Source organism: Mirounga angustirostris, unplaced genomic scaffold (genome assembly GCF_029215605.1).
Source record: "Mirounga angustirostris isolate CCGP_5_RB_7025 unplaced genomic scaffold, mMirAng1.0.hap1 SCAF_1, whole genome shotgun sequence".
Classification (NCBI taxonomy): Eukaryota; Metazoa; Chordata; class Mammalia; order Carnivora; family Phocidae; genus Mirounga; species Mirounga angustirostris.
The window spans coordinates 38,664,941-38,678,685 of NW_026991709.1; positions in this window are offsets into that span (position 1 = coordinate 38,664,941).

A 13,745-nucleotide genomic window follows, 5' to 3' on the forward strand; every position below is an offset into this window, starting at 1 on the left:
TTTACTATTGTATAGTATTCCTTTGTATAATATATCAAATTTTATGCATACATTCTGCTTTTGGTGATCATTTAAATTATTTGCAGAGTTGGCTTCTATGAATATCGCTGCCCTGAATATACTTGCATATATCTTCTCATGAATTGGGGCATACACATCTGTTTGATCTATTCATAGGAGTGGAATTTCTGGGTCATAGCACAAGCATTCATATTCCTTAAGTAGGTAATTTCAAATTGCTTAGCAAAATGGTTCTCTGATTTACATTCACCTCTATAGTAGGTGACAGCCTCTGATACGGTGTATATATATATATATGTTAAAATTTTAAACTTTTAGACACCGTTGATATGTGTGTAGTGATATTTCATTGAGGTTTTTACATTGCATTTCCCTTGTAATTGATAATACTAAGCAAGTGTTCATGTTTATTTGCACTGTGGATATCTTCTTTAGTGAAGTTTATTCCCCATTTTTTCTATTGGGTTGTCTATCTCTTCCTTATTGATATGTTAGAATCTTTCTATATATATCTGGACAAAATATCATGGTTGGTTATATATGTTGCCAGACCTACTCTGTGGTTCTTCATTATATTAAGTCTTTTGAGAAACAAAAGTTCACAACTCTTATATAGTCCAATTTATATATTTTTTTTGTATTCTGCTTAAGGAACACTTTCTTAATCCAAGGTCATTAAGGTATTTTAATATTATCTAGATACAGTAATTATAAATATTATAAATTTTATATTTCCTTGCACAATTAGATCTATAGTCCCCTGGGAATTTATTTATGCATACTGTCAGTTAGGGGGTAGTTTCACTCTCTTTCCTTCTTTTCTTTCCCAATTTAAATAGACAGTTGAGTCAATTCTATTTACTGAAAAGATTTTCTTTTTCTCACTGCTCTACATGGATACCTTTGTAATAATTGTACACTATACATACACACACACACACACACAAGGTTTGTTTTCATTCTCCCTATTCTGTCCCACCAGTCTCTTTTTTTCTAGAGTCAAACTTCATCACCTGTGTTTTTTGTAAGTCTTAATATCTGATGGAGTAAGTCCTCACATTTTATTCCTAAAGACTTTCTTGCATATTTTTAATCCTTTTCATGTCTCAGTTATCTTTTTAAGTTGATTTGTCATTTTCAAAACAAAAGTGGACATTTAGGTGCAGATCATATTAAATTGATATCTTCGTAGTATTATATCTACTAATGCATAAACATGCCATATCCCTCCATTAACGTGTTTCCTTTAATTTATCTAAATAATGTTTATAATTTTTTAATTTGGTATTTGCTACTGCTATTTTATAGTTCTCCTTTAAATGGTTCTTTTAAAAAGTCTTTTAAAAGTCTTTTAGATGTAGTATGCTAAGAGTTTTGATAATAAATAGATGTTGAATTGTTTAATAAGTAATTTGTGCATATATAGAAATGATTATAATTTTCAAACATTAAAAACAATTCTTTATTTCTGGATGTATTAATTCTGAATATATTTCTAATATTCATTGATAATTTGCATTTTTGCATTTATGCTCATGAGTGAGATTGCCCTGTAAATTTTCCTTTTTTGTAGTATCTTTCTCAAGTTTTAGTATCAAGCTAATTCTGGCTTAATAAAATGCGGTAGGTGGTAGATTTATGGAAAAGTGGTAAATTTGACATTATTTCTTCATTTAAAATGTATAACTCCACGACCATGTTAGGTCCCCAGTGATAGCGAAGTGAAGGCCCTTTGTTCAGGTTTTGTAGTTGGTCACAGTGGGAAATTTGTTCCAAATATCCATTCCTCCATTCTCAGGAGCCAGAGGCTATATATAAGGGCAATCAATATATATCAAAATTCTTAACAAATATGCAAAGTAACTTTGAACCAGCAAATTCACTTATAGAAATTTTTTCTAAAGAAATAATACAAAGCTGTTAAATGTTGTAAATAGAATGATGTTCACAAGGACATAAACTTGTACATAAAATGACTTTCATTCCAGTATTATTAGAATAGTAGAATATAATAAAAAGTGTGTATGTCTGTTAATAATGAATTGATTAAGTAATTATAATATCTTTTGGTGATAGATTATGCATCCAATAAAACTTTGATTATATGTATATTTCTAATGTTAAGATATCATTGTATGACTGAATAAGGCAGGTGTAAAGTGATATGTAGGTTAAAAACAATATTGTTTTTAAGAAGTGGCAATGTGTATATGCATTAAAATGCTGACACATTATACAAAAATATTAACAGTTTTTGTCTGGATTGTGAGATTACAGATGATTGTGTCTTTTTTATTTATTATAGATACTTCATATTGTTATTTATATCATTTATGCAATATAATGTGATCTTATTAGAAAATCAATAAAGCTCTTTTTATTTTTAGAAGCTTTGGTTGAAAATGTATCATTCTGAACACCAATTATTCCTTTTCATCACTGAAATGATATTTAGTATTACTTTGTAGATGTTACAGAAGAACAAAGTTTGGTTTAATATAAAAAATTACTTTTTAATAACTATAACCTATCAAAAGTGGAATGACCTGTCTTGTAATATTCTAATCTTCCTACTCCTTGGAATGCTTAGAGTCTTTGGGAATTTTAGTCAGGGTTTCTATGGAATATAGAAGAACTATATTGGGCTCCTGGATGGCTCAGATGGTTAAGCATCTGCCTTCAACTCAGGTCAGGATCTCAGCAGGGAGTCTGCTTCTCCCTCTCCCTCTGCCTCACCCCTGCTTGTGTTCTCTCTGCCTCTCTCTCTCTCAAATGAATAAAAAAATCTTAAAAAAAAACAGTTTATAAAAAAAAGAAAGAATTATATCTTTATTTGCTGGAAAGATTAAATTCTTCAGCTTATTTTAACATGTACATGTAAAGTTATCACATGTAAATACACATGTATACATATGCACACATATGTATACACTTACATATATATATATGCTATTCCATATTGCTTAAGTAAATTTTCATAAAATGTGCACAAGAAGTGAAATAAAAATAGATTTGGTAAGTACTAGCAAAATATCCAACCAGATATCACTATTTCTATACCTTCCCCTCCTCTTAAAAAAAGCAAAACAGAACAAAATAAAACAAACAAAAAACTTCTACTCAACAATATATTAGCAAACCACATTTGACAATACATTAAAAGGATCATTCACTAGGATCTAATGGGATTTATTTGAGGATGAAGGCTGGTAAAATATTCACAAATCAATTAATGTAATACATTACATTATAAAACCAGGATAAAAGATAAAAATCATATAGTCATCGAATAGATGCAGAAAAACCATTTGGCAAATTTCAATATCCATTCATGATAAAACCTCTCAACAAAGTGGATTTAGAGGGAACATACTTTAACATAAAGGCCATGTATGAAAAACCCACAGCTCATATCATCCTCAATGTGGAAAAACTAAGAGATTTTCCTGTAAGATCAGGAACAAGAAAAGGATGTCCACTCTTGCCACTTTTCTTTATCATAGTACTGGAAGTCCTAACTACAGGAATCAGACAAGAAAAAGGTATCTATATTGGTATGGAAGAAGTTAAAGTGTCACTATTTAGAAATGACATGAACTATACATAAACAAAAAAAAAAGCCTAAAGACTCTACCAAGAAAAAAAAAAAACTGTTAGAAGTAATCAATGAATTCAGTAAAGTTGCAGGATACAAAATTAATATACAGAAATTAGTTGTATTTCTATATACTAACAACAATGTAGTAGAAAGAGAAATTAAGAAAACAACTCCATTTACAATTGCACTAAATAGAATAAAATACCTAGAAATAAATTTAACCAAGGGGGTGAAAGAACTGTATTCTGAAAATTATAAAACGCTAATGAAAGAAATTGAAGACAACACAAACAAAGGGAAAGTTATCTCATTCTCATGGATTGGTAGAATTATTATCATAAATATGTCAATACTACTCAAAGTACTTTACAGATTCAGTGCAATCCTTATCAAAATGCAAACAGCATTTCTCACAGAACTAGAAAAAATAATCCTAAAATTTGTATGGAAACACAAAAGATAGCAAATGGCCAAAGCAATCTTGAGAAAGAAGAATAAAGCTGGAGTTACGACAGTACCAGATTTCAAAATATACTACAAAACTGTAGCAATCAAAACAGTATGGTACTGTCACAAAAATAGCCACATAAATCAATAGAATATGTTAGAGAGCCCAGAAATAAACCCATGCTTTTATGGTCACTTAATCTATGACAAAGGAGGCAAGAATATGCACGGGGGAAAAGTTAGTCTCTTCAATAAATGCTCCTGGGAAAACTGTACAGCTATGAAAAAGAATGAAACTGGACCATTTTCTTATACCATACACAAAAACGAACTCAAAATGGGTTAAAGACCTAAATGAGACTTGAAACCATCAAATTCCTAGAAGAGAACATAGGCAGAAATCTCTTTGACATTGGCCATAGCAACATTTTTTCTAAATATATCTCATAAAGTAAGGGAAGCAAAAGCAAAAATAAGCTAATGGGACCATACCAAAATAAAAAAGCTTCTCCACAGTGAAGGAAACCATCCATAAAATGAAAAAGCAACCTACTGAATGGTAGAAGATATTTGCAAATGGTATCTCCAATAAAGGGTTAATATCCTAAATATATAAACAACTTACATTAACTCAATACCAAAAAAAATAATAATAATAAAATAAAATAATAACCTAATTAAAAATGGGCAGAAGACCTAAATAGATGTTTTTCCATAGAAGACATACAGATGGTCAACAGATGCATGAAAAGATTCTCAATATCACTAACCATCAGTGAAATGCAAATAAAACCACAATGAGATATTACCTTATACCTTCAGGATGGCTAGAATCAAAAACAAAAGAAATAACAAGTTGGCAAGAATGTGGAGAAAATGGAACCCTTGTGCACTGTTGGAATATAAATTGGTATAGCCACTATAGAAAACAGTGTGGAGATTTCTCAAAAAATTAAACATAGAAATACCATTTGATCCAATAATTCCACTTCAAGATATTTAGCCGCCCCGCTCCCTACTCCCCAAACAAGGAAAACACTAATGTGAAAAGACATATGCACCTCTATATTCATTGCAGCATTATTTACAATAGCCAAGATATGGAAGCAACCCAAGCACCCATCAATAGATGAATGAATAAAAGAAGTGGTGTGTGTGTGTGTGTGTGTGTGTGTTTGAGAGAGAGAGAGAGAGAGATGGAATATTATGCAGCCATAAAAAGGGCGAGGTTTTTTTTTTTTTTTTTTGGTCATTTGCAACAACATGGATGAACCTAGAGGGTATTATGCTAAGAGAAATAAGTCAGTCAGAGAAAGACATATACTATATAATTTCACTTATATGTGGAATCTAAAAAACAAAGCAAATTAATAAAAAACATAAAAAGCAGAATCAGATCTATAAATGCAGAGATCAAACTCATGATTGCCAGGGCAGGGGGTGGAGGGGAAAAGGGCAAAACAGGTGATGGGGAGTGGGAGATACAGGCTTCCAGTTATGGAATGAATAAATTATGGGAATAAAGTTACAGTGTAAGGAATATAGTCAATGATATTATAATATTGTATGGTGACAGATGGTAGCTACACTTTTGGTGAACATAGCTTTAAGATATACAGCTGTTGAATCACTGTTACACACCTGAAACTAATATAACATTGTGTGTCAACTATACTCAAATTAAAAAATAATAATTAAAAAATAGATTACAAACTGTTATAAGAATATAAAAACCATCAAGGCCTAGAAATGTGTTTGTTTGCTTTCTGTTCCTTATCATTTAGAATGTTTATATTTATTGAAAGAGGTTTAGAGTTAAACAGATTTTTTTAAACTATCACTCTTATACAAACATAAAACTATATGAAGTAAACTTGAAATGACTATAAAAAATAAAAACCTTAACTGAATTAGTAAAAAAAATATGTATCTTTACCATGATCATGACTATGATATTTTATATATATGTGTGTGTATATATATATATACACACACACACATATATATCTTATATATATGGCATGGAATATATCTTATATATTTGGCATAAAAAGTATGAAAAAAGGAGGCCTTCAAAGTTGACAATGGTTGTCTGGGCCTCAGAAATAGGAATTTCTCCCCACTTTTCTGCAATTTAAAATATTCTATAATAGACATATCATTTTTAAAATTACAAACAAAAGAAAATCATTTTAAGAAGCCATTGGTATCAGTGAACAAATAAAAAATAACCTTTGTTTTTTTTATCACAAACACATGATGCCACAGATTGACATTAAAGGTGCCTCGGCTGTGAAAGTGTGAAGATCATAAACTATATAAACAACCAGAGGACACTCATTTCACAGAGGATCTACTAAGATTGGGGACACAAAGAAAATCTACAGGATAAGATCCAAATTCATTATATTCTCTTTTCTTCTATCTTCTCTCTGCATTGCTTTACATAAGAAGGTGGTAAATTTTAATCAGGGAAAAATCTCAATAAATATTTTAAGAAACTATAATATATTCATGAAAAAAATAAACAGAGATTACTGGAAGATGAGCCAACCCATTTTCATCCGTATTTGTCTGTTATAAACATCCACACATTTGACATAAATTTGCTAATCTTCTCTAATATTGAATACTGTAAAATAAATTTACAAAAACTTCCCACAAACTGTTTAGAAATTAAAATGCAGGGTCAGGCGATGCATTTAGAGTACAATTCAGGATAAGTCTTTAGAAAAATAGATAACTTTTCAGTTGAGAAGATAAATAAACAGAAGAGATAATATTTTGATACCCACCCCCCCAAAAAAAAACAATTCAGAAAGGAAAAGGAGACAAGCATTAACACTGATTTTGAAAAAGTTTGGTTTTCAGGTTTCCACTTTTAGATTACATTGATCAGATTTCATACTCATGTAATAGTAACCTTAAAATAAATATAAATAAGTAGAGCAGGAAAAAAAAAATTTAAACATCTTGCCACAAAGGTAAAATTAGATACTTGTTTCAATAATATATTGCATATATTCTGTTTCCATCCCAATTAAGGCAAATTATTGTTATATAATAGTATTATTAAAAAGCCTAGACTTAAGTTCATAGTTTGAAAGGGGAGATCTCCAGCCTTCATCCAAATAACAAGTGATAACAAAAGACAGCCCGAAACATTTTACTTGCCAGTACTTTTATATACTCTCTTAGGAAGGACTTTAATTAGCACACATCAATAAACATTAGATTTGCCATATGCTAGCAGTGACTGAGAGTTTTCATAGGTCCCTTGGTTATGTGATTATTCACTAAGGAGTGTGTGTATGTATGCATTTTGAGACATGGAGCAGTCTCTTCTGTATTCAGGTTAGGGAAGACTGATTCTGTTTCCTGCTTCATTCTCCTACCTTGGATCCTTCCTTCTGCCTTCCTTCTGTTAGTTCATTGTGGTCTTTCCAGATGCAGGTATCCGTGAGCACACTCCCTAAGCTTCTGGCTTGGAAAGGGAAAGTTCCTTTCTACCCTCACTCACCCTCTACAGACATTTCCTGAAGACCCTCGGTATCAGAATCAGCTCTCACTGAAAACCAAAAGTAAGTCAACTGCTGAGATTCTCTCTCCTTTCAAGACTCAAGGTGCTCTTTTTTTTCTTTTGCCCCACTAAAAGGAAGTGCAGGAGTAAAACATTTAACATGATTTATGTCTGTGTTGGGAGTGGCTTTTAGTGTTCTCTTCACAAAACAAGAGTGGAAGCAACGTCTTTGTACATACATAACTCTTGGCCGAAGAGTTGTCAAACTGCAGATCTCAAACTGTCAGTATGCTACAGAATCGACTTGGGGAATCGAAATTTTAAACAATAGAATTGAAAGGCTAACATCAAAGCAAATATTTGTTAGAAATTATTATTTTGTAAAAAAAAAATAGTATAGCTACATGCACACAGAAATGTTCATTTACACAATTGTAGCAATGTCATTGTGAAGTAAAGTACATTTTTTTCCCTCTAGTCACAGTCAGAAAGAACTGAAAGCCATGCCCTTAAGTCATTCTCTTAGTGTGAGCTGTTCAGTATGGTAGCTACTAGCCACACAGAGCTATTTTGGTTAAATTTAAATTCAGTTTAAAATTTAATCATCAGTTTCTCAATCACACTAGCTACATTTCAAGTGCTCAACAGTCACATGTAGCTACTGTATTGAACAACTCAATATAGAATCTCCATACTGCAGAAAGTTCTATTGGATAGCACTGGTCTAGAAATAATCTAATGCTGTTTTTATAGTATTTTCTATTTCTGTAATCTGTACATGATAATGCCCAACAATTAATGAAGTTCACAGTGGTTTATCTTTTGGTACTATAAGTTTTAAGCAATAGTGCTTAATTGGTCATATGAGGTAGTGTTAACCTATTCAAAGAATTCCATTGTTTTATCTAAGTATAGCAAGCCCTAAAACTCTTTACTAAGACAATAAAAAATAATGGTTAGGAGCATGGCCTCTGATACCAGACTGCTTAGATTGAATTCACTTTCTACCCCTAAATTTCTTACCTGTGGAATGGATATGATGTGAATAAACAACATTATCTCTTAGTACTTAAATTTATAAAGTGAATTTTATATTACAAATATATATTTATAAAATGCTTATAGGTTAAAAGATACAGTAAGTGGTAATTATTAGTGTTTTAATTTTTTGTGTGTATTTTGTGTCATACGTGAATACATGTATTCCTGTTTTCACAGATCTCCCAAAATAAGTACTATTTGTCAAACATTTTGTGAAAATGCACAGAAGGCATGATGCAAAGCTGTGATCATTAAGATTTTATTTTGATTATTGACATTAAGTTCTTCCTCCTCTGTGTGAGATTCTGAGCACATACTTACATATTACAAGTAAAAGAAAACTGTTGAGTATCTGTGTTTGAACACTGGTTACTTTTAGCATTTCTTTCCTTTGTAATATAATTTAAAATTATTGCTTACCCACGGAAGTAAGATGGTATGGGAAGGTTGGAATTTTTTTAAAAAATTAATGTAGATCCAAGATGAAAATCGATAGTCAGTTACCCTTTGAGGGACAGATTCACTTCAAGTGGATGAAAGTATAAACTTTATGTTAGTCAAACCTGGTTTCAAATTCCACCTGCTGCATTTGTGTACTACACAGTGATGGGGTAAGTTACTTAAACTTTCTAAGTCTATTTTTATCAACCAGAAAATGAATATAATAAATGTATACCTTGTAGAATTGTTATGATATGAAATGAGATAATGTATGCAAAATGCTAAGATCTGTGTCTAGCATATAGTAGGTATTCAACAAATGTAAGCCATTATCACATTATTTGATAATAGTAACTGCCTTCTTGGTGTAAATACTTAAATATCTGAAAAATTTTATTTTCTTATTAAAACTGAAATGAATTTTGTCTCTGTCTCTGCTTAGCTGTGTTGTCTTGAAGAAATGATTCAATGTCTCTAGTCCTTGGTGGAAAACAAAGTAAGTGGATCCGATAGGCCCTAACATCATTTCTGAGCCTATGTTTTGTAATTTCAACATAAACAAAGTCAAGGTCATTACAAGAAATGATGTGATATGACCGTCATAAGGAAAACTGACTATATTTAGGCATATTTGAAATTTTGAGTGCATTAAAATGCAAAATATAGTAAAAAAAAAAAAAAGCCTGGTGATCACTTTGTATGGTTTGCAAAGCATACTAGATTTTAGCATTTTTCAGGGGGTTTCTCTTAATTAGGTCTGCTAATTATTTTACACTAACATCACCTATGATTCTGGTAGAGATGGATTTGATATTTTATTTATTTATTTGAGAGAGAGAGAGAAAGAGAGCCCAAGCAGGGGGAAGGGGTAGAGGCAGAGGGAGAAGCAGACTCTCCACTGAGCAGGGAGCCCGATACAGGACTCGATCCCAGGACCCTGGGATCATGACCTGAGCTGAAGGCAGATGCTTAACCGACTGAGCCACCTGGGCACCCGAGATGGATTTGATATTAATTATGTCTAAGGACATAATATAGAAGGAGAAATCAAGCACTTATAATTTAATAAGAAACTAGAGAAAAATTTATATAGCTTTATTGGTATCTCTGAGACAACTTCCTATAAGCAGCACCCCTTTAAGAAATTTAAGAAAAAAATCAAAAGTTAAAGATGGAAGCCAAAATATAATCTTTATTTCCAATAGAAGTTAGACTGAAAATCAGAACTTGTTTTGAGAGATAATTTGGCTTGTTAAATAAATCCTAGATTTTAACCCATTAGGTTGCAGAAAAGTAACAAGCAGTGCCAAGATAAAATTGAAGAGATGAAGAAATAAAGCAGAACTGTGCACTCAAACTTGTGACATCTAGAAACCCTCCCAAGAAGAGAGATTTGCCATGTCATTCTTTCCCAGGCTATTCTTTATAAATTTAGAGATAGAACCATTCAATCTACAAACAGGGGCAAGGAAGAAAATGGACTAAGAGAAGGTCAAGTGCATTTAGGAAAACAATTCCTCCTCATAGCAAACAGATCCAACAACAGTTGCACAAATGTTTCATTGTTCAATAAAATGAAAGTGGATAAGTTAGTCTTCTTTCATTGTTAAATCAAATAGAGAGGCGTAGCAAAATAGATGAAGACACATGCTTTGTGTGGTAAGGTTAGTTTCAGAAAGGAATGAAGAATGAGAATTTGTTTTCATGTTTCTATTCCTTTATAGATCCACTATTGTGCTTTGCAATTTTGTAAGTAAACTTGCAAAATATTTTTGAAGTGTGTTCATATAGCCCATATTTCCAAAATGATATTTCCCTTACTGACTTTGTCTAGTTGATTAAGTTGTAATTATATATACATATATATATGAATTCCTTTCTTTATTGTGCTATAAAGGCCTCAATTGAACTGCAAACCTCACATCTTTTTTTGGTCAAAGTTGTGTCATTCTTATGGGAACAACTTCACAGACAACCTCATTTTGAGTTTGTTTTCTGTTGCCTTGTTTCCCTTCACAAAGCTACTAGCAGGAGATCTGGTTGTTGGATATCTACCAACAAAAACTGGGCTAGATCTCTACATTTCAAACAAAGGCTGTAATTAAATAGTCTTACAGTTTATTTTCCATTCCCATTAGAAGAGTTAGACCCAGCAATAAAATAAAAGACAGTTTTAAAAATTCTCAGTATTATTTAGCTCAAGCTCCTCTTTGAGAAATAGAGAAACTGCAGCTCCAGATACGTCTCACTAGTGAGGGCAAATAGACAGGACCTATATTTCACCTTATCAAGGCTTCTGTAGAGGCAAAAAGCTAAAGCACATTAAAAATTACTGCAATTCAGAAAACATAATTGAAAGGAAGCTTTTGGAATTATGTTAGCAAAATGTAGAGAATAAGTCCTCCCAGCCCAGACACCAAAAGTATTAAATAAAACATGACAATAAGACATGCTTTTGTTTTAAATGGATCAGCTGGAGGGGAAGTACAGAAAACAATTGGAGGTCAGAAATAAAGTACAGTCCTGAAAGGTGAAGGGATCCTGAGTAGCATTTACCCAGACAGTATCTGCCAAACCCTAGTGGCCTCTAACATGTCATTAGCAGGGTGTGCACATATGTGGGAACTAAGACAAAATCATGGGTCTAAAGGAAACGAAAGGTCAGGTCAGAAACCTTTCCCTATCACACACACACACACACACACACACACACACACAGAGGATTCCCTGAGTCCTCAGTGAGTAAACCTGGAAAAAACTAGAACACAATAAGGTGCTTAATTTCCTATCTTGGTCTTGGATCTAGGTATAACAGAAAAAAAAAAAAAAAAATATATATATATATATATATATATGTTAATTTTCTTTTTTTATCAATAGTTATCTGGTTGGTTTATAAATATTATGTTGGATCCAAAGTCTGTGAAATTTGCCGACAGATTTTGTCCTGTGGTAGAATTATAAGTAAATTAGAGATGAACACAATCATTATATATAAGACATTAGACTGATTTATAAAAATGATTCAATGTATAAATCATTTTGGTTTGAATAAAATGCTGGCTTTGTTTGCTAGAAATGCTATTAATATGTTGCCCCAAATTATACAGTTAATTAGAAAATATCTCAAGGAAATTTGGAAATAATAAATGTATTCATATTGCTTTTGTGGGTTAGAAAGTTTTAGCTAGAATAAAAGTCTACTTCATGTCATTAGTTTGGGGGATACTAATGTATTGAGGACTGTAACTCTTGAATAATAGAGTAGTTCATTCTGTTTTTGCATTTTGAGATTATGATTTATGCATGTCCTTGTTCTGGATAGCACTAAGCATTGCTCCTTCATTAGTGGTTCCCACTGAAAGTTATGTTTATATTCAAAAATTCTGCCCTGGGATGGATCATATTGTGTGAGAAATAATTACAGGGCAAAAGTGGAGAGCCACTGCTTAAAATGTATTAGAAATTATCTGCTTGATGTGCCTCCCAGTTTCCATAGTGTGATTCTGTCTAATTATCCCTGGGGATCTGCTAGGCTCTCTGACTATTAAGCAGATAATTTTTTAACATTGGGAAATATTTATTTTAAACTGGATAGTTATATCGAGCCTGATGCTGTAAGAAGAGTGTTTTCTAATAAAATCATTTAACTATTTAAGGGCACCTGAGTACTACATGTTAATTTGGTCTATCAATTGATGGCACAGAAACTATTTCATTGCCCTGAAATATGGTGGGAAGTGATAAGGTTAAATTTCAGTTACCCCCAGTGTTGAGGTTGTTGTTTCCAATAGACCACACATAGGAGACTAGTTATTATTTTAGATATACCAATTACTATAGCAAAGCTTTACAAAAGTCCTCGTTAACCTCAGGGAAGACAGCTTGATCGATGCAAACGAAGTTCAGCCCAATTTACATATCTGATATCTGTATGCACATAATAGCTCTCATTGCTGTATCTGCTTAGCTTCTGAAAACATTTTCAAAAAGCTCTCCTATTTAGTTTTCTGCTAATGAAGTGCCAGAGCAGAAGTGGCTGCCTTTACCATCTATTTACTCTGCTTAGTTGTTAAGGTTTTGGAAGCATTTTGAGTTTAGCATTTTTGCACTAGACTGGGAACCTAGGAAGTATATGAATTAAAAGTAGAAGACAAATGTTTCTACCTAAACTGCTTTTGAAGAAAAAGGATTGTTCACAATTAACTGTTCGTAAGTATATCAAATCTTTGAAAAATTATTAGTACTTTTTTTAGAGTATATGTGTGAAGAGACAGTTTAGGAATAAGTGGATTTAGTGAAGATGAATATTGAGAAGAAAATAGAAAAACTTCAGAAGTTTCCAGATTAAATGTACACACTTAAGAATTCACATATGTGAGGAAAAAGAGATAGGATATTTCAAAATTATTTTAATAAACATATATCCTGTCTTGTTCAAAAAATGGATTTCAGGCAGCATTCAAAAATACAAATAATATAATCACATTTTTTGATTGAGAAATGAAACATGTTAAAGATAAAATCAAAGTCTAAAAAACAAATGCAAAAAACAAAGACAGAACCAGAACACACAAAATCATGATTAGCACACAAAATATGGCCAGAAGTCATGATACACTTGCTAGATTTTAGCCACAAATTTCTCCTTGAGCTTGTTGGCAACCAATGAATATA